The sequence below is a fragment of the Tachyglossus aculeatus genome, chromosome 10, assembly GCF_015852505.1.
Source record: "Tachyglossus aculeatus isolate mTacAcu1 chromosome 10, mTacAcu1.pri, whole genome shotgun sequence".
In the NCBI taxonomy this organism is placed as follows: domain Eukaryota; kingdom Metazoa; phylum Chordata; class Mammalia; order Monotremata; family Tachyglossidae; genus Tachyglossus; species Tachyglossus aculeatus.
The window spans coordinates 25813978-25840069 of record NC_052075.1 but is presented as its reverse complement, the minus strand read 5'-3'; positions in this window follow the sequence as shown (position 1 = coordinate 25840069).

The following is a 26092-nucleotide window of genomic DNA, read 5'->3' as shown; positions in this document are numbered from 1 at the left end:
GGATCTGGGTTCTAATCCTTGCTCTACCACTTGTCTGCTGTGTGACCTTGGGCAAGTCACTTAACTTCTCTGAGCCTCAGTTACCTCATCTGTAAAATGAGAATTGAGACTGAGAGGCCCTTGTGGGATAGGGGCTGTGTCCAACCCAATTTGCTTGTATTCAGCCCTGTGCTTAGTACAATGCCTGTCACATAGTAAGTGTTTAACAAATACCACAATTATAATTATTATTATCTCCCTATCAAGCAGAAATTTCTGACAGTTTTAAAACATCAGATCTCTCCCTCCTACTTTTCCATTCTCATCTCCTAGTAGACCTCAGGTCACATTCCTCATTCTTCCTAAATATAACCTACTCCCTGTGCATTGTTCTCATCTCTCCCACCTTTGACCTCTTGGTTAAATCCTTCCAACTGACTTTAAAAGACCACTGCTCGCCTCATCTCAAGACACATCTCAAAATCAATGAATTGTATTTAATTTGTACTTCCCAAGCGCTTAGTACAGTGCTCTGCACATAGTAAGCGCTCAATAAATACGATTGATGATGATTGAGCACTTACTATGTACAGAGCCCTGTTCTAAGCAATTGGGAGAGTACAACACAATAGTATAGCAGATGCATTCCCTGTCCGCAGTGAACTTTGCCTCTCCTCTAAGAGGCCTTCCACAGTTAATCTCTATTCTTTCCATTTTATATCTTCAAATTTCAGTTTAACCCTTCCATAACACTTGAGAATTCAGAAACCCCTATGGCACTTATTACATATCATTTATACTTTAATTAATACTTCCCCCTATGTATATCTTATTTGTGTCTGTCTCTCCAGCTGGACAGTAAATTCTTAAAAGGCAGGGATCATGTATACTAATTTCTATTGTACTCTCAAGTGCTTTGAGGTACAGTTCTCTGCACACAATAGGTGCTCAATGAATGTTATTGATCAATCAATCGAATTTATTGAGCACTTATTATGTGCTCAATTATTATGTGCGGAGCACTGTAGGGAGTGTTTGGAAGTGTACAATATAACAGAGTTAGCAGACACATTCCCTGTCCATAGTGAGCTTACAGCCTTGAGTGATGCAGATAAATGTGTTTGGCAGAGGAAAGAAGAGACTTGGAGATCTAGAGATTATTTTGTTCATATGCTATCATTCCATGGAAGGTGTGGTCCTGCTATTACCTCCACAGATGGACAAACCAGGAAAAGGAAGGGAAAATCAATTAGAGCAAAAACAAAGGTGGACGAGAACAAGGGGAAAAATGAGGAATTCATAACTAACAAGTGACCACATCCTAAAACAATAGAAATATTTTGAAAAACAACACTATTCATTATGGAGCAGAATAATGCTATAGAAGAATATGAACTGCTTCCTGAGATAACCAATTGAGCAATACAGCATAACTGCCACTGTTATAGTTTCATTTCCAATTCTATTAGATGTAAATTTGTAAACAATGTCAACTGTGCTTTTGGATTTCTAAACAGAAAGTGGCTGTAAACATTAAAGAGGAGGGGCCATTTCTGAAACCAAGTATTGAAGTACCAGTAGAGTTTGTGACCTATTTGGGAGGCTTCTGGGTTAGAGTTAGGGAAAAAAGTGCTGTGCTTGTCCAAGCACTTAATACAGACCTCTGCACACAACAGATACTCAGTGGCTACTTTGGAGTGAATTAATAAATGTAGAAATTGAGTCAAATGCAGGAAAACATAAGCATATTTAATTGGCCAAAGAGTAATCCCCTCCACCTCTTTGATGATACTGGACATATACTACCCTATCAAGCTCCTGAGCACTGTTGTGTATATATCGAACTCCTGAGCACTATTGTGTATATATTTTTTATTGATAATGTGTTTCATTGCTTAATTCTATTGTTGTTGTTTGTAGTTATGCTCATATTCTTCTACGTATTGTAAATTTGGCCATTTGTGTCTGCTTTCCTCTCATTTTGGATTATAAGCTCCTTGATGAAGTCTGTAAGGAAAGCAACCATTTCTTTCTGGCAACTGCCTTCTGTCAACAACATAACAAGAATCCTGTAAGAGAACCTCTCAAAAAAGGGAGAGAACCTGCTCGTTGCCATGATATAATTACCAATCTAAAAATGAGATAACACATCAAGAGGTCCACAACAATGCATTTCACTGGATTGCATTTACACCAGCACAAGGACCAGTGGACTCTGTCCTGCAGATCAAAAACCTTTGCTCCCTAAACCCCCTTTTATATTCTCCAACTCTCCTTGCCTCTCCACAGTTCCACCCCAAAGTTGTCCTCCCTCATTTCTGAGGTCATTGGGGGCAGTTTTTTTTTTTTTGGGGGGGGGGGTGTCCTGAGGTATATCTGCATATTTCAGGGCTTCCCCTGGTTGTGGGTCTCTTCAGTATTTGCAAAAGGGTCAGATAGGGTCAGCTAGTATGACTTCTTGGGTTGATTTTATGGAGAAGAAAGGGGAGGGAGGTTTGTGCCCCTTCAATACATTATTGCCAATATAAATGATTTCCCTTCTGATGATGGGATTGTCAATTTTTGTTATAGCCCTATTGTCCTTTCCCCTCTGGGCTACGAACTTCCCTGATCCCACTATCTTTTCTGGTTAATTTTCTCTTGTCTGGCTTGTAGTACCCATCCTGGTCTTGTAATTGTTCCTTTTGTGCTACTGTCAGGATCTGTCTGCCCCTCCCCAATGTCCTACTATATCCAGAATCCCCATACATAGAGTTTGAGTATCCCAACATCATCTGCATAACCTTCCAACCTTAATGCCAGTGTCTCTAACAACAATAATAATAATTATGATGACATTTGTTAAGCATTTACTATGTGCAAAGCACTGTTCTAAGCACTGGGGGGATACAAGGTGATCAGGTTGTCCCACGTGGGGCTCACAGTCTTAATCCCCATTTTATAGATGAGGGAACTAAGGCACAGAGAAGTTAAGTGACTTGCCCAAAGTCACACAGCTGGCAATTGGCGGAACCAGAATTTGAACCCATGACTTCTGACTCCAAAGCCCGTGCTCTTTCCACTGAGCCACGCTGCTTCTCTTGAATAGTCATGATAACTGTGGTATTTGTTAGGATCTTATTATGTGCCAAACACTGGGATAGATAAAATACAATCAGATCAAACACAATATCTATCTTTATAGGCTGTCAGTCTAAGGAGCAAAAGAACAGATGAGTAAACTGAGTTCCAGTGAAGCCAAATGACTTGGTCCAGATTACACGGCAGGCAAGTGACTGAGCTGGGACTAGAAAGCAGTACAGTACTCTGCACAACAAAGATACTCAGTTCTCTTCTTGACTCCATCCAATCTGTCTTCACCCCCTCACTCCACAGACACCGCCCTATCAAAGGTTACTGAAGATTTCCTTCTTGCCAAATCCAATGGCTTCTTCTCCGTCCTAATCCTCCTTGACCTCTCAGTTGCCTTCAACACTGTCAACCACGCCATTCCCTTGGAAACATCCAACCTCATCTTCACTGACACTGTCCTCTCTGAGTTCTCCTCATGGCTTTCTGGTCACTCACTCTCAGTCTCTTTTGTGGGCTTCTCTGCCTCCCATTCCCTAACTTTGGGTATCCCTCAAGGCTCAGTTCCGGGTCCTCTTCTATTCTCCATCTACAACCACTCCCTTGGAGAACTCATTCGCTCCCATGGCTTCAACTACCATGCGGATGTTACCCAAATCTTCATCTCCAGCCCTGATCTCTCTCCCTCTCTGCAGTCTTACATTTCCTCCTGCTTTCAAGATATCTCTACTTGGATGTTCTCCCATCTTTCCCATCTCACAAGCCCGCAACCTTGGTATAATCCTCGACTCCGATCTCTCATTCCCCCCACATACCCAATCCATCACTAAAATCTGCTAATCTCACCTTCACAACATTGTCAAGATCTGCCCTTTCCTCTCAATTCAAACCACTACCACATAAGTAGAATTATTCATTATATCCCGACTGGATTACTGCATCAGCATCCTCTCTGACCTCCCAACCTCCTGTCTCTCCCCACTTCAGTCTACACTTCACTCTGCTGCCTGGATTATCTTTCTACAGAAACGTTCTAAGCATGTCACCCCCTTGCTCAAAAATCTTCAGTGGTTGCCTATCAAGCTCCATATCAAGCAAAAACTCCTCACTCTTGGCTTCAAGGCTCTCCATCACCTCACCTTCTCCTCCTCACCTCCCTTCTCTCCTTCTACAGCCCAGCTCACACACTCCATTCCTCTGGGGCCACTAACCTTCTCACTGGGCCTCGTTCTATCCTGTCCCACCATCAGACCATGGCCCACTTCCTACCTCTGGCCTGGAATGCCCTCCCTCCTCAAATCTGCCAAACTAGCACACTTCCCCCCTTCAAAGCCCTACTGAAAGCTCACCTCCTCCAGGAGTCCTTCCTGGACTAAGCCCCCTTTTTCCTCTGCTCCCCCCTCCTCCCCATTGCCTCTACTCACTCCCTTTGCTCTACCCCCACAGCACTTGAACATTTATGTACATATTTATAGTTACAATTTTATTTATTTTATTAATGATGTGTATATATCTATAATTATATTTATCTATAATAATTCTACCAATGCCTATTTATTTGTTTTGATGTCAGTCTCCCCCCCTTCTAGACTGTGATCCTGTTGTGCACAAGGATTGTCTCTGTTGCTGAATTGTACTTTCCAAGCACTTAGTACAGTGCTCTGCACACAGTAAGCACTTAATAAATATGATTGAATGAATGAATGTATGGACCTCAAACTTCACGTATCTAAGACAGAGCTTGTTATCTTCCCACTCAAACCCTGTCCTTCCTGTGACTTTCCCAACACTGTAATAATAATAATAATAATAGTAATTATGGTATTTGTTAAGCATTTACTATGTGCCAAACACTGGGGTAGACACAAGGTAACCAGGTTGTCGCACGTGGGGCTCACAGTCTTAATGTCCATTTTACAGGTGGAGTAACTGAGGCACAGACGTTAAGTGACTTGCCCAAGTTCACACAGCAGACAAGTGGCAGATCTGGGATTAGAACCTATGTCCTCTGACTTCCAAGCACATGTCTTGCCACTAGGCCATGCTGCTTTTCTTAGACAGACAGACTGTAGACAGCCCCACCATCCTTCCTGTCTCACGAGCCCTTACCTTGGCATTATCCTTGACTCCTCTCTCTCATTCAACTAACATATTTAATCCATTGCTAAATCCTGTCGGTTCAACCATCCCAACATCATCAAAATCTGCCCTTTCCTCTCACTCCAAACTGCTACCATGTAAATCCGATCGCTTTTCCTTTCCCTCCTTGATTACTTATCAGCCTCCTTGCTGACCTTACTGTTTCCTGTCTCTCCCCATTCCAGTCCATACTTCACTCTGCTGCCCGGATCATTTTTCTACAAAAACATTCTGGTCATGTTTCCCCTATCCTTAAGATCCTCTAGTGGTTACTCATCCACCTCACATCAAACAGAAACTCCTCACCATTGACTTTAAAGCAATCACCTTGCCCCCTCCTACCAAACCTTGCTACTCTCCTACTAGGACTTAGTCCACACACTTTGCTCCTCCAATGCTTGCCTTCTCACTGCACCTCAGTCTCCTCTATCACGCCTCTGACCCCTCACCTGTGTCCAGCCCCTGGCCTGGAATGCCCTCCCTACTCATATCCGACAAGCAATTGCTCTTCTCACTTTCAAAGCATTATTGAAGGCCCAAATCCTCCAAGAGGTCTTTCCTGACTAAGCTCTATTTTCATTTCCTTCGATTCTCTTCTGCATTGACCTGACTTGCTCCCGTTATTCATTCTAGACTGTAAGCCCGCTGTTGGGTATGGACTGTCTCTATATGTTGCCAACCTGTACTTCCCAAGTGCTTAGTGCAGTGCTCTGCACACAGTAAGCACTCAATAAATACGATTGAATGAATGAATTCCCCCTCCCAACCTCACAACATTTATGTACATTTCTGCAATTTATTCATACTAATGTATTTTCCCCCCTCTAGCTTATTGCAGGCAGTGTGTGTATCTGTTATATTCTTATATTGTACTCTCCCAAGTGCTTAGTATGGTGCTTTGCACACGGTAAGTGCTCAATAAATACATTTGACTGACTGACTGACTAAGAAGTTTATCAGGGAGATGAAGTGAGGAGAGAATGAGTGGTGAGGAAGGCCATGAACAGAAATTTTAATTTGATTTGTAAAGTGACTAGGGGCGCCCACAGATTCTGAGCCAATATACAGCACTTTTATTTCCTTGTTCCATTTCCCAAAGCACTGCAGTGCATTTCACATAAAGTGTCTTTTAGATTAGGGTTGGTCTTGATTTGCCACAGGGCAATTTGCACAGTATTTCTCCAACATCTGGCTTTTCCTGGACAGAACTGGTTACCTTTCTGTGCATATTTCTGGGCTATTTCCTGAAACAGTCGAACATCTAACTCAAGTGCTTTATTTCACAGTTTATTCTGGTCTTACTGTAAAAATGAGGGGTTACCACGGTAACCCTTCTCTCCTGGGATGCTTATAGATTGCTATTTCAGGTGTACCAGAAACTTTCTTCCTAAAATGTGTCTGCCCATACAGTATTTCTGGAACTTGGTGTTTGCTTTGCTTTGCTTCTGGGTAAAATAACCTTCCCCCCTATATTGGTCCCTTTGTGTTATAAGAGATGTTCAAGGAACATCAAGAAAATTGAGTTTAGGAAGAGGCAGGTAACTATATTTTCCATCAGCCCAAGTAGATGGTACAAAAATACAGGGCCATGGCAGAAGGCAGCTTGCAACTTCTTGCCACAAAAAAATGCTTGGGAATAACAGCCCATGTCTCATCCTATTGTGGAGAATATGCCAAGGGAAAAAAAAACACCATGTTCTCTACTCAAGAAAAGAACCAAGAGGCTAGTTGTAAAAGGGAGAAATAAAGTCATTTTAAGGGAACTGATCAAGAAGTACTCTGAGAAAAATGAAGTGCATCTTTGCCGTGCAAGATGAACTAATGATAACAGGGTTCAATTAAGCATTGGATTGAAACCTTTCTGATGTTCTCTCCAGTCTGAAGGATCATATTGCTCCCCATATTTATTGCAGCTCTTTCCTTTTTAGCTAATAATGAAGAAAGACAACTCTCCTACCTGGATTCCCTTCCATGTACTTAATGCGGTGAAATGTGAATGAGGCTAAAAATATGGTCTGCTTTTCCTTCCTTCTCAAAATTGAGAATAGTCTGTTCATCATTATCATCAGAAATGCACCTGGCAAAAAGAGTAGACCTCAGCCCTTGGGAAGTTATTTTATAGATTCTAAGGGCTTCAAGGGCAGAAGCAAATTCAGTTGTACTCTCCCAAGGAACTTAGTATAGTGTTCTGCACATCCTAAGGGCTCAATCATTCCAGCTGATTGATTGATTGATTTGAGGGATATGATATGATGTGACTGTCTTAATGCTGTCACATCATATATGTATTAAGAGAGAGTTGAAAGAAAGCCTGGGATACCAGGGTTTGTGCTTTTAGCCACATTAGTAATCAATCAATCGGTGATATTTATGGAGTGCTTACTGTGTGTGAAGCACTATACTAAGAGTTTGGGAGAGTACAATACAACAGAGTATGCAGACAAGTTCCCTGTCCATGAGGAACGTACAATCTAAGGGAAAGTGTAGGCCAGCTGTTGCTCGTGTCTGACTCCTTAGGCATCAGCATCAGCATAAAAAACATTTGAATATTTTTTTTTCTTTCAAAGGAAGTGTGTAGCTCACCAGGCACAATCTAGAAAAGCCACATTGCCTAGTGGGTAGTGCACAGGCCTGGAAGTAAGAAGGACCTAGGTTCTAATCCCAGCTCTGCCACTTGTCTGCTGTGTGACCTTGGGTAAATCACTTCACTTCTCTGGGTCTCAGTTACCTCATCTGCAAAACAGGGATTAATAGGGCCTCATGTGGGACAGGGACTGTGTCCAACCCGATTTGCTTGTACCCACCTCAGTGCTTACAAGAGTGCCTGGCACATAATTTGAGCTTAACAAATACTATAGTTATTATTATTATCTACTCAGCCCTACTATAATCATATCCCCTTCAGGACGTCCGCACCCCCTAAGCCCTTGGATACTAATCCCAGTCCTGTATCCTCAGTACTAATATTCATATCGGGAAGCTCGGGAAACAGTGTGTCGTAGTGGAAAGAGCACGGGCTTGGAAGTCAAAGTCAGAGGTCATGGGTTCTAATCCCAGCTCTGCCTCTTGTCAGCGGTGTGACTTTGGGCAAGTCACTTCACTTCTCTGTGCCTCAGTTACCTCATCTGTAAAATGGGGATTAAGACTGTGAGCCCCAAGTGGGACAACCTGATTACCTTTTATCTATCCCAGCGATTAGAACAGTGCTTGGCACATAGTAAGCGCTTAACAAATACCATCATTATTATTGTTATTATTGTTATATCCTTATACTCTGCCAGTGCCCTTATCTGTAATTTATTTAAATGCCAATCACACTAAATAGTTTGTAGGCTTTTTGAGGGCAAAGTTCATGTTTACAACTCCACTGTAACTTCCCAAGCACTTGGAGTGCTCTGCACATATTAAATACTGAATAAATACCATTGATTTATTGATTGATTGGTGAGCCCAGTCCAGTTTGGGTGAAGCAGGCTAGTTTTAAGGGGAATCCTTTATAGCTCCCTTCCCTTCTAGACTGTGAGCCCGCTGTTGGGTAGGGACTGTCTCTATGTGTTGCCGACTTGTACTTCCCAAGCGCTTAGTACAGTGCTCTGCACACAGTAAGTGCTCAATAAATATGATTGATTGATTGATTCCCTATTCTTGGTGAGGATGTCATTCACACACAGAGCTGCTCAGACCTGAGGTTACCTGGCCCCCCTAAACCATCCTCCCTCCCTGCCTGCTCTATCCCATCCTGTTCCCAGGAGCCTGGGGGTGGAGGCTGGACAATGCATCCAATAAGAGGACCCCATATTGCTCTCAGAAGGGGCAGATGAAATCAGTGGAATTGGTTAAAAAAAAAAAGCCACACAGTGGGAGAGCCAGGGGGCCATGAAGTGGGATTGGGGTTGAGGTGGTGTACAGGAGACCTGAGAATACAGAAGAGTGGGGATCAAAGGATTTGTCAGGTGGAGAGGGGACTGATAAAAAGGACCGATAATGTAGGACTGGGACTGATAAAAAGGAAAGTCCTGGGAAGTAATCGCATTAAAGATGCTGCACTGCTTAAAAATCAATTTTTCTTGGATAAAAACAGTACTTCTTTTCTCCCAAACCAAATGTAAAAGGCATAGTAGAAAAATATTAGTTCTAGAAGTCTGGAGTACTGGATTCTGGTCCCATTTGTGCCCTACCTTGCTGTGTGGCCTGAAGTAAGCTACTTAGCTTCTCTGGGCCTCAGTTTCTTCATCCATAAAATGGGATAATAATGCCTATCTCCATAACTTGCACAAATATTGTAAGGATAAAATGAGATCATTTATATGAAAGTGTGCCAGAAAAAAGAAAAACACTTCATAGCTTCAAGTTATTATTATCATTATTATTGTCATTATTATTAATGAAGATCCTTCATTTTTTTGATGTTGCCATGTGAGCGTTGCTCCTTAGTAAGTTACCCTGGTTTATTAACAGGTTTAATTACAGGTCCTTAGTATTGGAGAATTCTCCTAATAGTGCAAGTTCTCATGCCTTTTTTGGATTGCACTGTCAGAGCTTGGTTAATGATATCCAAGAGCTCTTGCATATCTGTCTCGAGGACTTCAGCTGTTCAGCTGAAAGTTTCCCAGAGGCCCAACAGAGTAGCCCTAAATTGGATTCCCCGGTAGTCACTGCATCATCAAGAACAACTTCAAAAAATTGGGCCTACTGGCAACATGAATTCAAGCCTCCTGTAAAGAGCAAACCCTTCTCAGTGAGTACAGTAGGTAAATCTGCCTTGCTCCTGAATCTGTCTTGCTTTAGAGATGGTGCCCTCTGCTCCCTGGGAGGGTGGAGGGGGGGCCGGAGTGGGAGCCTACTGTTCCGGGGTCCTTCTAAGATTGCTTGATTCACTGTATCATTCCAAGGATGAGACAGAATCCACGATGGGGCAGTCGGTGCTTATGACCTCAGGTTCTTAGACAGTGATCTTGCCAGCTAAAGGAATGATGAGTGATCTCACAATCCATTCTTCCCATTAGCTTTCTCACGCTTGACAATAATGATGGCAATGGTGCCTTTGCTAGTGTAAACGAGTGTTCATCGAGAACCTACTTTATCCATAACATTAAGAAACACATGAATTGAATACAGCTCCTGTCCATAAGGTGTTTATGATCTAGGAGGAGGAAAACAAACACACCAAACTCTTCAAGCTCAAATAAATCCTAACACTCCCCTCTCCATCCCCAGACCCCATCTAGACTGTGAGCCCACTGTTGGGTAGGGACTGTCTCTCTGTACTGCCGACTTCCCAACCACTTAGTACAGTTCTGCACACAGTAAGCACTCAATAAATAGGATTGAATGAATGAATGAAATAGCAAAGTCCCCAGATTCTAAATACCTGACATTTGCAGAATTTTTTTTGTTCGTATTTTCTCTAATTAGTAGTTGGCTATATCCATGCTTGCAGTCCTGGATCCTGCTTCCAACTCCAGCTCCCAGCGCCAATTGTCTGTTGCCTGTATTGCTGAAACGGCCACTGCTTCAACTCTTTAGGGTCTAGCTGACCATCCCTCACCCCTTGACCAGAGAGTTCTAGGGGCCTTGAGCTATTGGATAATAATAATAATAATTTGGCATTTGTTTAGCACTTACTATGTGTTGGGCACTGTATTTAGCTATGGGGTGGATACAAGCAAATTGGGTTGGACACAGTCTCTGACCTACGTGGGTCTTAATCCCCATTTTACAGATGAGGGAACTGAGGCCCAGAGAGAGACAGACAACAAAACAAGTAGATAGGCATCAATTCCATCAGAGTAAATAGAATTATAGCTAGATACACATCATTAATAAAATAAATATAATAAATATGTACAAATAAAATAAAGTAATAAATATGTACAAATATATACAAGGGAAAGGGGGCAGGGCAGAGGGAGGGAGGGAGGGGGGCGATGGGGTGAGGAGGAGGAGGAGGAGGAGAGGAAAAAGGGGAGGTCCAGTCTGGGAAGGCCTTCTGGAGGAGGTGAGCTCTCAGTAGGGCTTTGAAGGGAGGAAGAGAGCTAGTTTGGCGGATGTGTGGAGGGAGGGCATTCCATGCTAGAGGAAGGGCGTGGGCCAGGGGTCGATGACAGGACAGGCAAGAATAAGGCACAGGTTAGCGGCAGAGGAGCAGAGTCTACGGGTTGGGCTGTAGAAGGAGAGAAGGGAGGTGAGGTAGGAGGGGACGAGGTGATGGCTTTGAAGTCTACCCGCTCTAGACTGTGAGCCCATTGTTGGGTAGGGACCGTCTCTATATGTTGCCAATTTGTACTTCCCAAGTGCTTAGTACAGTGCTCTGCACACAGTGAGCGCTCAATGAATACGATTGAATGAATGAATGAAATTGATGTGACTTACCCAAGATCACTCAGCAGACAAGTGGCAGAGTCAGAATTAGAACTCATGACCTTCTGACTCCCAGGACCATGCTCTATCTACTACTAAGCGTAGCTGAATATGGGAGAAGATGGTTTTCACTTGATTCCTGGGAATTTCTCTAGTCATTCAATCCCATGTGAATCTTGAAGGACCCACACTCCAGTCTGGGGAAGGGCAGGGCTTGTCAATCAGTCAGTAAGTCAGTCAATCATATTTAAGTGCTTACTGTGTGCAGAGCACTGTACTAAACACTTGGGAGAGTACAATACAACAGTGAACAGATGCATTCCCTGTCCACAGTGAACTGATAGGCTAGACGGGGAGACAGATATTAATATAAATAAATGAATTACAGATTTGTAATTGTACTTGTACTTGTACTTCCCAAGCACTTAGTACAGTGCTCTGCACACAGTAAGCACTCAATAAATACGATTGATTGATTGATTGATTAATTGATTTGTACATAGGTGCATGGGCACTAAATTGACGGCTGGCTTTCCAGGGGGCGAGTAGAACAAAGTCTCCCATTTGGCCCATCTCCAATGACAACCCATGATGTCTTTAAACACTGAGGGAAAATGGTGATTTCAGCCTAAGTTTAGCTACTCCAGAAAATCTGGAAATCCAATGTGGGGAATCTGCATTAGTAGAACCGATACCAGTATGAAAGGGAGATTTAAGTCAGCATTATTGTAATTATCAGCAGTATTCCTACCCAGAAGTGGTTTGACAGAGACTCACAGGAGTAATGATAGTATTTATCTAAGCCTCTTGAGGATTAGATACTTCTGTTTACTCCCCCTTAGACTGTGGGTCCCACATGGGACAGAGACTAACAATCAATCAATCAATCAATCAATCATATTTATTGAGCACTTACTGTGTGCAGAGCACTGTACTAAGCGCTTGGGAAGTACAAGTTGAGATCTAATTGTTTTGTATCTACCCCAGTGTTTGGCAGGGTGCTTGCCACATAGTAAGCACTTAACATACACCACAAGTATTATTATTATCATTATGTTGTTATTGTTATCATTATTATTATCATTTTTTCATGCAGCATAAGTTTTTCCTCCCAGAATCCCACTGATAAAAGTGAAAGGAAAAAAAATATATTTCTGGTTTTCCTGCATGGATCGCCCAGTGATTTTGGTAACTACTGACACATGTCTATGCTCTACTTTAAAACCAATTTAGACCTGAAGTTGTTTGCCATCCTTGTATTACTGTATATATAATGTAATATATACATATATCTATATATATGTAGATATGTATATCTACATATACATATCTCACAATCTTAATCCCCATTTTACAGATAAGGTAACTGAGGCACCAAGAAATGAAGTGACTTGCCCAAAGTCACACAGCTGACAGGCGGCGGAGCTGGGATTTGAACCCATGACCTCTGGCTCCCAAGCCCGTGCTCTTTCCACTGAGCCACGCTGCTTCTCATATATATATCTATGAGAAGGCTTATATATGATAAGGCTTAAAAGCTTGGTTGCAACACCTAATTAATAATTGCTTCATGGCGAAATGCTGATTTTCTTTTTGCTTTCAGGTTTTGACTGAGAAATTTAATCATCTTAATTCTAGAGAATGAAAATGATAATATTCTGTTCTGAAAAAAATTTTTTAATACACCACTGATTTCCTTCTTCAGCAAATTTCATTGCTGATAGCTTCTTTAAATTTATTTTTCTTTCTTCTGGGCCAGAACACTGCTATTTCTACTTACATGGCAGAATCTGATTACTTATCAACTTTAGGTTACAATATTTATCTTAATTTAAAGAAGAAATGATCAGTCATTAGCTGGTTATTTTTGAACAACAACAATAACCAAACAAAAATCTCTCTAGCCTTTTCCAAAACAAGAAAGAGCATTTCTTTCTTCCTAAGACTGTAATGGGATTTGTAATCTATGGGACTTTGGAACCAAATTCTCAATTATTCAGGGTGATGGAGGGAAAACCTTGGCATGGGCTGTCTTCAAACACAGATAATAGGCAGTTCTGCAAATTAGGCACCAATCCAGGACATTTCATTAACATTTCAGTTAAAATGGCTCACCCAGCTGTATACATTTACAATTCAACCCTTGTATAAATGATGTCAAGTTCGGCAAAACATTTTAGAAAACGCTGGCATCAATATGTGGTAGAACACTTATGGTAAACAGTTATCAAGTAACACTGTAGAAAATGAACCAGCACAGATTTGTCAAGACTGATGCTGGTGGGAATGCTCACCTCATGAATGTGGTAAGCAACAAGGTTCTGGAGGAAATTTGTTTAGCCAGCCTGAAGTCAGTGCTCTAATGGACAACTCAGTTACTGAATGGGACAGAGAGGGGATGGAGGGAAGTGGAGAATGGGTTACTAGGGCCAAACAAGGTGAGCACTAATGGAGCTTAATCAATCATTCAATCAATAGTATTCATCCAACATTTACCTTGTGCAGAGCACTGTACTAAGAACTTGGGAGAATACAACATAACATGTTGGTAGACTGGTTCCTGCTGCACAGTGAGGGTACAGTCTAGAGAGGGAGATAGACAATAATGTAAATAAATTACAGCTATGTACATAAATGATGTGGAACTGAGGGAGGGGTGAATAAAGGGTGAAAAACCAAGGGCAATACTGATGCAGAAGGGAGTGGGAGAAGGGGAAATGAGGTTTTCATTAAGATGGCCTCTTGAAGGAGATGTGCTTTCGATAGTTTTGAAGGTGAGCAATCATCTGTAGGAGCAGTTAACACACAAAGTGGAATGCTGTTTGAAACAACGGTAGTACAGCCATAAAAAGCCAGATAAAACATCTCAATTTGATGGGTGGCAGTCAGGAGAGCATTTACCCACTTAATGCATATAAGCCATGTGAACATTGGCTCACCAAGTGGCAGCTTGGCAAATACAACCAGGGTGGCAACAAAGCAAATATATAATTACTGGAAGGTCAGTCTCTACCAGGACACAATGTGGAATGGATTGCCAATGTTTTTTTCATGGTATTTCATACCCCTTAGTATGTTCCAGGCACTGTTCTAATCGCTGGGTTAGACACAAGCTAATCAGGTTGGACCCAGTCCATGTCCCATACTGGGGCTCACAGTCATAATCCCCATTTTACAGATGAGGGAATAGAGGCACTGAGAAGTTAAATGACTTGCCCAAGGTCACATAGCAGGCAAGTGCTGGAGCCTGGATTAGAACCCAGGTCCTTCTCACTCCCAGACCCAAGCTCTACCCACTAGGCTGCATCAATTGGGCCTTAGACTATTCAACAGTTCCCACTACCATGATTAAGGTCTCGTAGTTACTTTATCACATGCACTTTTATCATACACACACACACACACACACACACACACACACACACAGAAAAAAAAACAACAATGACAAATCCCATTGGTTCTTCCTACCCCATATTTCAGAGATTTTACCTTCCCTCTCCCCCCAGACTGCTACGACCCTGGTCCAATCTCTCGTCACTTGCAGCTAGACTATTGTATCAGTGCTATCCCTGTGTTCAGCCTCTTTTCCCTCCAAATTATACTGTTGCATGTACCTTGAAACTTTAGCACATATCTCTTCACTTCTCAAAGCCTCCCACTGGCTTCCTATTTCCCTTCATATCATTGTCAATCTATCATTGGTAATTTAGTGAGTGCTCACTCTGTGCAGAACATTGCAACAGGCACTTGAGAGGGTACAAGTGAGTAGGTTGACATGCTCCCATGCCCTCATGAAGCTTACAGTCAAGGAGGAGAGAGCATCAAGCAAAGACACCTCATGATTGGCTTCAAGTTTCTCCATCAACTCTGACCATCTTACACGAGAGCTCTCTTTGTCCTCTGATTCTCAGCCTGATCTCCATTTCTCCCAAGCTAACCTTTTAAAGAGACCTTGCTCTATCCTCACCTGCCTGTATCCCACTGTTTATGCTGTTTCACCAGCCTGGAACTCCCTCCCCATCTAATCTGACAGACCACAGCTCTCCCCAAACAACACTTTTCCATCCAGAGTACTCGAGCTATTAATAATAATAATAATAATAATAATAATATAACAATAATAATAATGGTATTTGCTAAGTGCTTACTATGTGCAAAGCACTGTTCTAAGTGTTGGGGAGGTTACAAGGTGATCAGGTTGTCCCACAGGGGGCTCACAGTCTTCATCCCCATTTTCCAGATGAGGTAACTGAGGCACGGGGAAGTTACGTGACTTGCCCAAATTCACACAGCTGACAGTTGGCAGAGCTGGGATTTGAACCCATGACCTCTGACTGCACAGCCCGTGCTCTTTCCACTGAGCCACGCTGCTTGTCAATAGAGGTGTCCATTCCACAAGCTATTGACATTTCTATTATTCCCCTAAACAACGGCAATCTTGGCTGATTGATCCCTTGTAAGGAATGCCTATACCCTGCAGAAGAAAATGATTGTGATCAGAATAAATTTGAGTATGCCCCGGAAGTAGGAAGAGGCTCAGTATGTCAATATGAAGGCAGATTCCATGGAGCACCCCCTCATTAATTCTCCCTAGGAGTTTTAGCAGGCTATCTTTGATAAGGCTATCTTTGATAATGTCAGATGGGCAAACCATGATGTGTCCTTTAATTCGATGTGGGTTTTCACTGGCCCTTTGTGTAATCTGTTCCAAGTCCCTTTCTGGGATATTTTCGCTGGGACCTTCCTGACCTGTCAGCCCTGGCTTCTAGTTTACCAGGATGTTTGACAATCATTTCCCATCATCTCAACATTCTGGACCACAGATCTTCTTCTGGCTTCCCTAGAGGGGAACATAGTCATAAACAATGACTATCTGTATGTCTTTATATCAGGCAACCTAGTTTTCAGTTAGCGTACACCTTGTCTGGTAAAGATGTGGCCCTGGTCTCCCCATTTTGGGAGTTGGAAGAGGTACGGGCAACTGAAAACTGACAACTGGAAACTGAATTGGGAAGAGAAGGGAACTGAACCAAGTGGGAGGGTCAGGGAATATCCCAGAGAAAGGCTAGATTTGCTTGCCCTCCTTTAGATTTTTGCAAAATGATGCTCACTAAGTGGCTCAGCCTTCCAGCATAGCATATGTCATGTCATGTGTACTTGTCAGGGATTCCTGAAGTGGCCACTTTAGGCAGTAGGCTTGCCCACATGGATAACATGTGTGGCATTGTTTCACACTTCACATGAGCAGATTCAAGTTGCATAATCACACAAACACTTATCCCCAGAAGTGAATAGCAGAAATGGATCTCATATTGTTGTGTTGTGCTTTCCCAAGCACTTAATACAGTGCTCTGCATGTAAGCGCTCAATAAATATAACTGAATAAATGAAGAACTTGCTCATCTCCAAGTGTTCTGGGCTTGGTTTTTGATTGCCTTGCTTGATGTATACCCAAAGTGACCTCCATCATTACAGTTGCGGGTAAGGTTCCGCAGAGTGATCAGGAGATTCTCTCAGTCAGCCATAAACCTGGGCAAGGAGTAGAATAAAGAACTGTTGTAACTTCACTTCTGCTTTCACCTGAGTGATGAGTGAAAAATCAGCTCCAACTAACCAGTCATACACGATTACTGCTCACGAGCTGCCAATACAATTTTTATCGTGGATGAAATACTCTGGATGGAACTACCTAGGGAATTTTACTTTATAGCATCTTGAGTAAATTACCCTCCTCTAGCTAGCTAGTGTCTACAGGTGAAGAGCACCTGGGAAGAATTGTCCTAGAAGAGTGGACTGGGGATTCAGGAGAAAATAGAGAAGAAAGATCCCCAGAACTCTTCTCTCAGATTCATATGGTAATGACCAAGCTGAATAACTTTGCTTCTCACTTTCTCTTTTCCATCACTTTGCATTTTATAGCTACATTTGTTGTTCTTTAAAACGGGAAATAAATCATCAAGAGCCTCTATTCTCCACAGGAGATGCATGAGAAATGTAAGTAGTAACTCATCTTTTTTTTTTCCATTATTATTTCTGCCTGAAAATGCTTTCTAAAGAACAGTATTTTCCATGTGTTGTCTATGTGGTGGGCACTAATTATGTCCAAGAACCTTGAGCACATTTTCAAACTGTAGAGAGAAAAGACTATTTCTATTAAGGAGGTTGTTTCCCTTCTTTGATTTATGAAATGCAAGATACTTGCTCATATTTAGATACTTCCTCTCAGCAAGGGCAGAACAGGGGTGGCAATATTTTTGAAATTTTAATAAAAAAGAGGTTAGTGAGATTTTGATTAATATTTCATTTTCAATCGGAGGAGGTGATAAAGCCACAAAGAATGCCTTTGGGCTGAAATATTTAGATTCTTCAGCAGTGAACAACCAATATGTTTATCCCATTATTTTAAAGGGAACAGTTTCGTTTTTTGCAGTTCATTTCTTTTAATATCCTGGGTACCTTTACTAAATACTCCAGAATTAATGAAAATGAAATGATATTCATGAAATCATTTTTAAAATCTGAGGTTTAAACTATCCATAATATTATTTTAGAACATAGCAAGACATTTTTATGACCAACAAATCAATCGGTAGTCCTTATTGAGCACTTATTGAGTGCAGGGCACTGTACCAAGGGTTTCAGAGAGTACCACAGAATTAGTAAACATGATCCCTGCCCTCAGAGGGCACACAGGCACCAACATATATTAGAGACAGGAGGAAGATGGGTGTTTTAAAGAAAACAATATGCTATCATTTGAAAGATTCAGAAGGAATTATGGGATTTGGAAATAAAAGAAGGAAATTCAAGGATCGAATTCATCCATTCCCCTGCACCTCCCCAAAACCTGACTATTAAATGATTTTTTTTAAATAGTATTTGTTAAGCACTTAATATGTGTCAGGCACTGAACTAAGTGTTGGGATAGATATAAATGAATCAGGTTGGATACAGTCTCTGTCCCACATAGGACTCAGTTTTAATTTCCATTTTACAGATGAGGTAACTGAGGCACAGAGAAGTTAAGTGACTTGCCCAAAGTCACACAGCAAGCAAGTGGCAGAGCCAGCATGAGAACCCGGGTCCTTCTGATTCTCAAGCCTGTGTTCTACCCAGTAGGCCACTGTACTTGCTCCCAGAAAGATAGCTCTTTCCTCTTTTTTTGAAAAAGCTCTAGAGAACAACAATCCACCAGTTTCCTCAATAAAACACCCAAATCCTTGTGCTGCAGCTTAACTGATTTTCTAACTTCTGGTTCCCAGGAGGCAGAAAGAGCAGAGGTGAAGGCTGTTTTCCCTATTTTATACTTATCATAAACTTGAGGAAGATTAGGGAGTAAGTCAACCCTGATCCTATTCTTCCCCGGGCTAATTGAGCCAGTTCTCTTCATGCCCCATCGTTGATCTTATTTTTCTAGTCCCTCATCATTTTAGGAGGTTTGTAATAAATCTCTGCTGGTTTGCTGCAGCCTTTCTACAGTGTGGATTCCCAATTCTGACCGAGCCTAATAAAGATCTAACCAGTCATAATAAATAGTTAACTTGAGGAGAAGCTGCCGCATCCCTTACCATGTAGCTCAAGACCCAATTATACCAACAGGGCACCTTGTGGGCACAAGCAGTAAATTCTTGCTCACCCACTGATAAGTACAATGAGAGGATCAACTAGGTTCTTCTTATATAGCCCTGTTCATAAATACAAGTGTCGGGCTCATGGTCTTAATCTCTCATCTAGAAAAAGTGTTACTCATGCAGTGACTGGAGAAACTCCAAGTCAAGATCCTCTACCTCAGTCTTCTTGCCAGAGTTTCAAGATAAGGAATTAAAAAGTCAAAACCAACTACTTTTGGGAATAAAAATACCCCTGGAAGGAGTGAAATTGACTAAGCAAAGTGATTATCCATTATTTAAAAGAACACATTTTTGTAGATCTATCTATCTGAGAAGCAATGTGGTTTAGTGGAAAGAGCACGAGCTTGGGAGTCAGAGGACATGGGTTCTAATTCTGCTTTACCACTTGTCTGTTGTGTGAACTTCGGCAAGCCACTAAACTTCTCTGTGCCTCATTTACCTCATCTGTAAAATAGGGATTAAGACTGTGAGCCCCGCATGGGCAACCTGATTATCTTGTGATCTACCCCAGTGCCTACAACAGTCCTTGGCACATAGTAAGTGCTTAATAGATACCATTATTATTATTATTATCTAGAACTTCTGGTGTTAAAAAATAATCACCCATAAAGAATTGGGCATTTCGGGGACACGTTCATCCATTCACTCAATCGTATTTATTGAGCGCTTACTGTGTGCAGAGCACTGTACTAAGCGCTTGGGAAGTCCAAGTTGGCAACATATAGAGATGGTCCCTACCCAACAGCGGGCTCACAGATGAAAAAACAAAACATATTAACAAAATAAAATAAATAGAATAGTAAAAGATGTACAAGTAAAATAAATGAGTAATAAATCTGTACAAACATGTATACAGGGGCTGTGGGGAGGGGAAGGAGGTAAGGCAGGGGGGATTCATTCATTCAATCATATTTATTGAGCACTGAGTGTGTGCATAGCACTGTACTAAGCGCTTGGGAAGAACAGTGCTAAGCACATAGTAACAAATGCCATTATTATTATTATTATTATTATTGTTATGATGTGCAATCAGTTTGTTGGTGTTAGTAATATAATATTTCTTATATTAAATGATTAATTGAACTGATACTATCTAGAGGCATAAATTACCACACAAGCCTTGTTATATTTTAGACAAAAGCAGTTTGATTTTAAGTGACTGATCATTTCTACTTCCTGAAGTATATTGCCTCCCTTGTTGTCATTTCCAAATGATTATTTATTGACTACTTTTTGTGTTGTCTGGAGTCCCATCACTGTCCGTAGGCAATATTAGAGGGAGAAAGTAATTCCAGTGATCCCTGAATAGCAAAAAGAGCATTCGTTTTCCTAGGCAATTTAATCAAATTTTCCCAGTGGCTGTTTCTGCTCTGGAAAAGTTAATTTTATGAACATAATTTTGGGAGAGAACAATCCATTTTTGGCTTGGATGGTGAAGTGAAGGTAGAGGTGGGTTGGGTGGGAAGAAGGGGGAAAGAACTGGGTCGTCATCCTTACTTCGTCAGTCTCTGTCAATTAGGCAGGCTCCTGGGCCAATCAGGTAACATGAATTAGTACAGTCTAAAGGCAAATAATACCGAAGCAGCGTGGCTCAGTGGAAAGAGCACGGGCTTGGGAATCAGAGGTTGTGGGTTCTAATCCCAGCTCTGCCACTTGTCAGCTGTGCAACTTTGGGCAAGTCACTTAACTTCTCTGTGCCCCAGTTCCCTCATCTGTAAAATGGGGATTAAGACTGTGAGCCCCACATTGGACAACCTGGTAACCTTGTATCTCCCTCAGCGCTTAGAACAGTGCTTGGTACATAGTAAGCGCTTAACAAATACTATCATCATCATCATCATCTTTTTCAATCTAGTGAAAAAATAAAAATCAATTAGTCAATCCCCTTTTCTTTTCTTTTGCTTTTTAGGATGATTTTTGTTTTCAACCTGCCATAATCGTTAGCCTTTTCAGGCCTGCCTTAGTTTTTACTTTCTCTGTGAGGCTCTTGGAATTCTACTTTATTTCAGGTATTCAGACAAGACGTGGAATCCTCAAGATGAGGATGAACTTATCTTTATGGGTTAGTTCAGCTTCAGTTTTTCCTGACCTAGATGATCTCTGAAAAGTGTCTTCCAGCCCAGGAATCCAATAATATCTAGCTGGAAGTAGAAAATTTCCCAAGGGCCTTATTCCTCCACTGTTTCCATAATACTTGGTAGGAATTTTACTTTTCTCATTTTTATTACTCAAATGTTTATCTTGAGAGTGAGTGATAGGTGGGGACTATATGAGTTCAGGTGATACTTTGCTACTCAAATTTCCATAAGTACATGTAGCTATATATAACAATCCTCATGACTATCCAGGTAGCATCTTGATGGATTTTGAAGGTATTTTCTGATATTTAATCTGTCCCCGGAACACCTAGGCACTGGCCCAGGCCTCCGGGAACTAAATTCCCATTCTCACCAAACCTTATTTTTGTAGTTGAATTTTAATTTGGAAAAGAAACAAAAATGTCACACTTTTGGTAAGCACTCTGAATATATTCCAGCAGAGAAGCAAGTTGTACTAGTGGAGTTCTCACAAAAACAAAATCTATATTCAATTAGCTATGCAAGAGACACGGAGTCCAAATCAGCCCACCCACAAAGAGAATCAAGAAAAATATGTCCTTGTATGTCCTGGCCAATGGGGTAATTCGACTTTACCAATGATTCCTAGAAGCAAATACATAGTTAAAAGGATAATGAATGTTCCTTTCCCTCCACCTGTTCAAACCTCAACTAGCTTCCAATTATCTAATGTATTATATCACTTCTTCATTTGATTAGGAAGGGAAAGAGCTTTAATTTTCATGTAAACTGGAAATGTCCATTGAGTTGTTTGAGTACTTCTAGTTGCAGAAATCTCTAACTTTGTCCTTGAATTGCTAGGATTGGTTGGATAATATTGACTAAGATAAATATCTACTTGCAATAAGAACACATCTTTCAGCACCTCATGATTCTTAAAGAGAGAGGTTTGAAGAAAACCTTAATCGTGACATGCATTTGAGTTAAGGAACATGTTTGGCAAGTGATGAAGTGCAAAGAGCAGAATATATACAAGGATATTTAGACAGTCACAAGTCAAGGACTTGTATTCATCCATTCTAACCTGAAGTTCCAAGGCCCTGTATTTACCATCATAGAAAGCTCTAAAGAGTCAAGATGGCTTGACTCTTGCCATAGACAAGGAAGAAATGCTGGAGAAATGAAAATAAGATTTCAGTATTCATCTAAACACTCCCTTAGTACTGAAGATAAGTGCCTGAAAAATGTAGAAAATCTACCAACATGCAAACAGATGTCATTTGCCCCAAAGTGCCAAGCAGAGAAACAGCATGGTCTAGAGAAGTATGGCTTCATGGAAAGAGCACGGACCTGGGAATCGGAGGACCTGTGTTTGACTCCTGGTTGTTCTGCTGTCCTGGTGTGGTGTGACCTTGGGCATGCCACTTCGCTTCTCTGTGCCTCAGTTTCCTCTTATGAAATATGAGAATTAATTACTTTGTCTCCCTGCCTTTGGATTGTGAGCCCCATGAGAACCTGGGACTGTCGTCAACCCAGTTACCTGATTTCTACCCCAGAGCTTATTAGGGTGCTTGGTACACAATAAGCTCTTTAAAAATACCATCATCATCATCATCATCATCCCCTTCTAGACTGTGAGACCATTGTTGGGTAGGGATTGTCTCTATTGCTGAATTGTACTTTCCAAGCACTTAGTATAGTGCTGCACACGCAATAAGTGCTCAATAAATACGATTGAATGAAGGAATGAATAATCAACATAACCATCAATGACATGACCACTGAGTTCTATAAATTCAAAGCACACACATTGTTTAAGCACATACACAAGCTCTTCCTCAAAATATGGAACACTAAAGAGATGCCATGGAATTGCAAAGATTCCATTACAAACCCTTCAAGGGCAGAGATCATGTGTCATTATAACATATTCCCAAAATGCTCTGCACACACTAGGTGCTCAATAAATGCCATGATTGGTTGAAGAAAGGCAATCTGTCCTCTGTCCTTCAGGACATCTCTACTGGGATGTTCCATTGACACCTCAAACTCAACATATACAAAACAGAACTCCTTATCTTCCCACCCAAACACTGTCCTCCACCATGTCTTTCCCATGACTGTAGACAACACCACTATTCTCTCTTTTTCACAAACCTTTAATCTTGGCATAATCCTTGACTCATCTCTATCATTCAACTCACACATTCAATCTGTCACCAAATCCTCTTGGCTCTACCTTCACAACATGGCTAAGATCCACCCTCTCCTCTCATGCAAACTTCTACTACACTGATTAAAGCACTTATCATAGCCCACCTTGATTACTGCCTTAGCCTCCTTGCTGACCTTCCTGCTTCCTGTTTCTCCCCACTCCAGTCCATAATTCACTTTGCTGCCCAGGTCATTTTTCAGAACTGTTCAGTCCACCTCACAGCACTTTGCAAAGTAGAATGAACAAGTGGATAGAGCACTGGCCTGGGGATCAGAAGAACCTGGGTTCTAGTCCTGGTTCTGCCACTTATCTGATGTGTAATTTTGGGCAAATCACCTAACTTCTCTGTGCCTCTGTTAACTCATCTGTAAAATGTAGAGTAAGACCTTGAGCCCCATGTGGGACAGGGACAGTGTATAACCTCATTACCTGATTACCTTGTAACTACCCCAGTGTTTAGATCAGTCCCTGGTACATAGTGAGTGTTTAACAAATACCATAAAAACAAACCAAAAAAACTCAAAAACAAAAACAAAAAAGCCTCCAGTAGTTGCCCATCCACCTCTGCATCAAACAGAAACACCTTACTATTGGCTTTAAAACATTCAATCAGCTTGCCCCCTCCTACCTTACCTAGCTATTTTCCCAGTACAACCCTGTCCACACACTTCACTCATTTAACATCAACTTACTCTTTGCATTTGATCTTGTCACCCTCACCACTGACTGATTGTCCATGTCATCCATTAAGCCTGGAACTCCCTCCCTCTCCGTGTATGACAGACCCCCCACTCTCCCCAACTTCAAAGCCTTATTAAAATCACATTTCCTCCAAGAGGCCTTCCCCAATTAAGCCTTCCTTCCCCCTACACCTTCCCCCTCCCACCTATGCATATGTTTCTGTGCCTTTTAAGCACTTTACATTCACTCAACCCTCAGCTCCATATCACTTATGTACATATCCAAAATTTATTTATTTATATTAATGCTTGACTGCCCCTCGAGACTCTAAGCCTCTTGAGGGCAGAATACGTGTCTAGCAATTCTTTTGTAGTGTACTCTCTCAAGTACTTAGTACAGTGCTCTGCACACAGCAAGCACTCAGTGAATACCACAGATCAATTTGTATGTTTGTTTACGGGTGTGTATATATGTATGAATCAGTCTTTCGTGTTCAAAGGTGTTGATGGTGTTGTGCTGTTGATGAAATGTGACTCAGCAGCCTGTGTGTAACCCATCACAGCCTGTGATCATTTAAAAACTTATCCTGCTTGTCCTGATACATTTTCTATGCCTGGTGCTATTTTCAATTCTGACCTTCCTGAAGACTTGTTCTAAGCATCACCCCATTTCCACTTATTCTCTTCAGTGACCTGTCTGTCCAACCTACCAACAGTGCATCACACTGACATATCATTTGAGTTTATGCTTCCCGGTGTCTATATTTCTGCCTTGTTCTTGTCTCACTGATGGCTTCCTGCTTACCACCTTGCTTCAGTTTGGAAATCCCTCTTCCTTCACATCCAGCAGACCACTGCTCTCCCCAACTTTAAGACTATATATTCTTCACTTATATAGGCTTGTACACTTATAGAGTAAGTGTTCCATAAATGCTCTTGACTGACAGAGTAGGATGTTTGCATACATTTATATATAGTATGTAATTTCAGAGGAAACTTGATATAGCCTGACTGGATAGTTGGCTTAAAGTTCTGTAACCTTCTGATCTCTATCCTCCATCCAGATCTGTTGCATTCCTTTCTCAGGTCTCTATAAGCAGAGGTGCCACTTCCAAGCATGAGATTCTGGCTGTGGAAGCCAAGATGTGGGAGCCTGAATACTTGAAATGGAATTACCAGACACAAAGGAATGCAGTGAATATAAGTATTGGGCTAGCTGAATCACCAATTTTCGGGTATAAAACTGAATGAATTTCCACCCTATTCCCTACAGCCAGGTGGAACTACTCCAATAACTGTAAGCATTTAATGTACTCTTAAAGTAGCCTATTTCTTGCTAGAATATGGCCATTGCTTATTAGAATTTCAGACACGTGGTGCCACAGTATAGGTACTGTAGAGCGCATGGTATCATTCCAGAAGAAAGTTGTTTGGTATCAGAAGGTAATTTGGAGTCTCACATGGGTAGTACCACGTTAGAACATTAGCCACCCAAAAGAAAGATAATGACTTGATGAATGCAGTCATCAGAGTGGGCCTATCCTCAGAAATTTCAAGAGATCTGGTCCCTAATTTTGTCTTTTCTGTTAAATGAGGTGTGCATGCTTTTGAAAATTCCCCCTTCACACATACAACTCCCTATCAACCAGAAACAGATGGGCTCATAGAGGAGTTTAATCAAACACTTAAGCAGATGCTAAGAAAATTCATCATCAGTGAACCAAAACATTGGAATAAATTGTTACCTTTTGTTTTGTTTGCCTATTGGGAAGCCCCTCTATCATCCACTGGATTCTCCCTTTTGAAATATTCCCACTGGAAACTGGCTAAGGTTTGTTGTCTGTAATTAGTGAACATCTCACCCTGCACCAACCTCTCTAACAGCACTCTAAATTACATTGTTCAGAGTGGCAGATCAAATCACAGTAAAAGAGATGATGGCCTTCAACAAACTAAGGAAGC